Below are 3,285 nucleotides of genomic sequence, written 5' to 3' on the forward strand. Positions count from 1 at the left end.
CTCCTTGAAAAATGCTAGCTATGGGACATCAGTAAAGATTACGTAAAATTCAGGGCTAATAACCAAGTAATATTGTTTTGTAAAATAAAGGGAGAAATGAGCCTTTTTGATAGTAAAATGTCATTTCACCGTTTATTCCCTCTAACTTGAGATGTTTGTTGCTTTAAAAATAGTGGTTTTTATTACTAATTTACTTCAAAGTTGAAAACAGGAAGCAGTAAAACATTCCATTAGTACATATCTTCAAAAACAATGTTCAGTTAGATTTTATTGCTTGTTGTCTGGTATTTTGATTCTCTTGTAGCCTTTTATCATTGCTGTTTACACATACCAGCTGAATGAGTTATCCACTGATCAAAGGGTTAAGCTGTGTATAGGGAACAAATAGACTGAATATACTGAATATATGCAATTCTGAAAGTAGCTGCCGAATTCTGAAAGTAGTTATACACAAGACTAGTCAAATCGAATCATCAACGTTATTTGCTTCTGATCCTTGAAATAAAGTTTGCTACATTCTGTCACCAAGGTTTTTGTACATACAGTACTTTATATTTTCACTTGTGAGCTGCATTTGAAAATAAGGTTTTTTCTTTGGTTTCCAGCATTGTGTGAAACCAATTTCATACGATAAAAGAAAGTCGTATTTGAGATAATCTTGGTTTCAGACTTTTTTTTTGTTTACTAATTCACTGCTGACTCATGTGCAAGCCTCCTACTGGTAGTAAAACTCTTGATCCCCTCCCCACCCCCATTTGCCATTTTGTCAAGGTTGAGCCTTGATGCTTACTTCCTCTCACCTTATTGTTACACATGAGCACCGTGCATTAGGCATCAGTTGACAATCATCAGATATTTAGTATTTGATTTTATTTTACCTTCTAAAACTCATGGATGCTGAGGGCAACTTTGGCACTTGCTACAATTGTTTAAACCTCATTCCAGTTATTTTTCAGACACTCATTATAAAGAATGATATTGATAAATGTGTTTTTACTGCCTGTGTTTTAATATGGCTCGATGGTAGCACCCTAGCCTCTGTGTCAAAATCTTGCAGATAAAATCATACACTAGGGCATGAGCATGTAATCTCAGCTAACAGTACAATACAGAGCTAAGAAAAATTCCATTGCTGAAGCTACAGTCTTACAGGTGTAAGGTTGTCTGTCCTGGTTACCTGTTCAAGCTGAATGTATTAGATGGTTAAGTCAGTTCTCCAGCTTTTTTTAGCCACTTTCAATCCCCAGCTGACACCATCAAAACAGAATAACTAGTCTTAATATTGTTTCGGTGGGACCTTGCAACACATGGATTAACTGCTCCATTTCCTTCTAAACACCTGTGACTCTTTTAAAAGCAATTGGGTAGTTTTAAAATACATTTCAAATTCTCTGATGACCTTCAAGTTGCAATATAAATGCTTGTCTTTTTTCACCGTTTGACTTATATACACAGCATCTGTTAATGCAGTTTTACTTTAGGAATACAAAACAAATACAGTTAAAGAAAGTAATACTGGCCCTTTGATATTTCCCTAATGTTTGAGCAGTAAGACACTGATCACTGTGAGACAATGCAAAATCACTACAATTTTATTCTTTTAAGATGTATAACCTTATGAAGAAATTAACATCACTGTTTCTCCAAATCAAGGCTGTGTGTGCATTCCATGAAACTCGTATATGAGGTTTATTTCCTACTTCCTTATCACATAGAATGAAACAATTTCAGCCCACTGAGGCCATGGCAATCCTATTCCACCAATATTTTTTCTTGTAACATATTCTCCCCACATTGTCATCAATTTGCCCTCGACTTTACCACTCACCGAGACACTGACGGCAATATACTGGAAACAATTCACCTACCAACATTTGAACTCTGATTCCTCATCATTTTTTCTCCTGTTCTGATGGAGGGTCTTGGCCTGAAACATTGACCATACTCTTTTCCATCGATGCTGCTTGAGCTGCTGAGCTCCTCCAGCATTTTGTGTGTGTTGCCTGTTTTTGAAATGTTGTTGGAACACCTATATAGTAACAGAGACAACAAGGAAACTCCTCACACACAGCACCGAAGGTTAGGATTGAACCTGGGTTGTTGGAGGTGTGAGGCTGAACTTCTGTAAGAAAAGAACTTTCAGGGGATTTTCTAGTTCGTCATTGAAACTGTAAACCTTCAGGTGGATCAACGGATCCAATTATAGCTCTAACCTGAGCATATTGCTTTTAAATAACCTTCTAAACGCTGAGGAGACCCCTCCCCCCCCCCCCCCCCCCCCCACAAACAACAGTGAGAAATCCAGGACTACCTGAGTATGCTGGAAATCTGAAATAAAACCTGAAATTGCTGGAAATATTCTGCAGGCCCAGCAGTACCTCTGAAGAGATGATGAGAGATAAAGTTGTAATTCAATGCAAGGTCACAATGTTGTTGATCAACACACACAAAACCCCAACACTTTGACTGTTTATTTCCCTCCATAGATGCTGCCTGATTTGCTGAGTTCCTCTAGTATTTTGTGTGTGTTGATCAAACTTTCCAGCATCTGCATAATCACTTGTGTTCACAATGCTGTTGAGTTTTTCCAACAATTTCTAATTACTTCCTGGACTGATGTCAACCATATCAAACAAATGATAACATGAATTCTGGAGAATATAAAGAGCAAAGCAAATCATAAAACACCAACCAAAGGAAATGCTGTTTCTTGGAATAACATTGTCACTGGATGACCATAAGAGAATAAAGAGTTAAGCAGGCTATGGTGATTGCTGGTAGACATGCACTCCAAACCCTCAAGTCATTTTCAGCCATTCACAAGGAATGAGGCTCTTTCTTAACTTAGATAGTCCAAATCTACAATAAACAAAATGATTGGAAAGCTGAGCCTACTGGGCCTGAACACCTCCCTCTGCAACTGGATCCTAGACTTCCTGACTGGGAGACCTCAGTCAGTCCGGATCGGGAGCAGCATCTCCAACACCATCACACTGAGCACGGGGGCCCCCCAGGGCTGTGTGCTCAGTCCACTGCTGTTCACTCTGCTGACCCATGACTGCTGCGACACACAGCTCGAACCACATCATCAAGTTCGCCGATGACACGACCGTGGTGGGTCTCATCAGCAAGAACGATGAGTCAGCATACAGAGAGGAGGTGCAGCGGCTAACGGACTGGTGCAGAGCCAACAACCTGTCTCTGAGTGTGAACAAAACAAAAGAGATGGTTGTTGACTTCAGGAGGACACCGAGTGACCACTCTCTGCTGAACATCGACAACTTC

This window comes from Mobula birostris, chromosome 15 (genome assembly GCF_030028105.1).
Source record: "Mobula birostris isolate sMobBir1 chromosome 15, sMobBir1.hap1, whole genome shotgun sequence".
In the NCBI taxonomy this organism is placed as follows: domain Eukaryota; kingdom Metazoa; phylum Chordata; class Chondrichthyes; order Myliobatiformes; family Myliobatidae; genus Mobula; species Mobula birostris.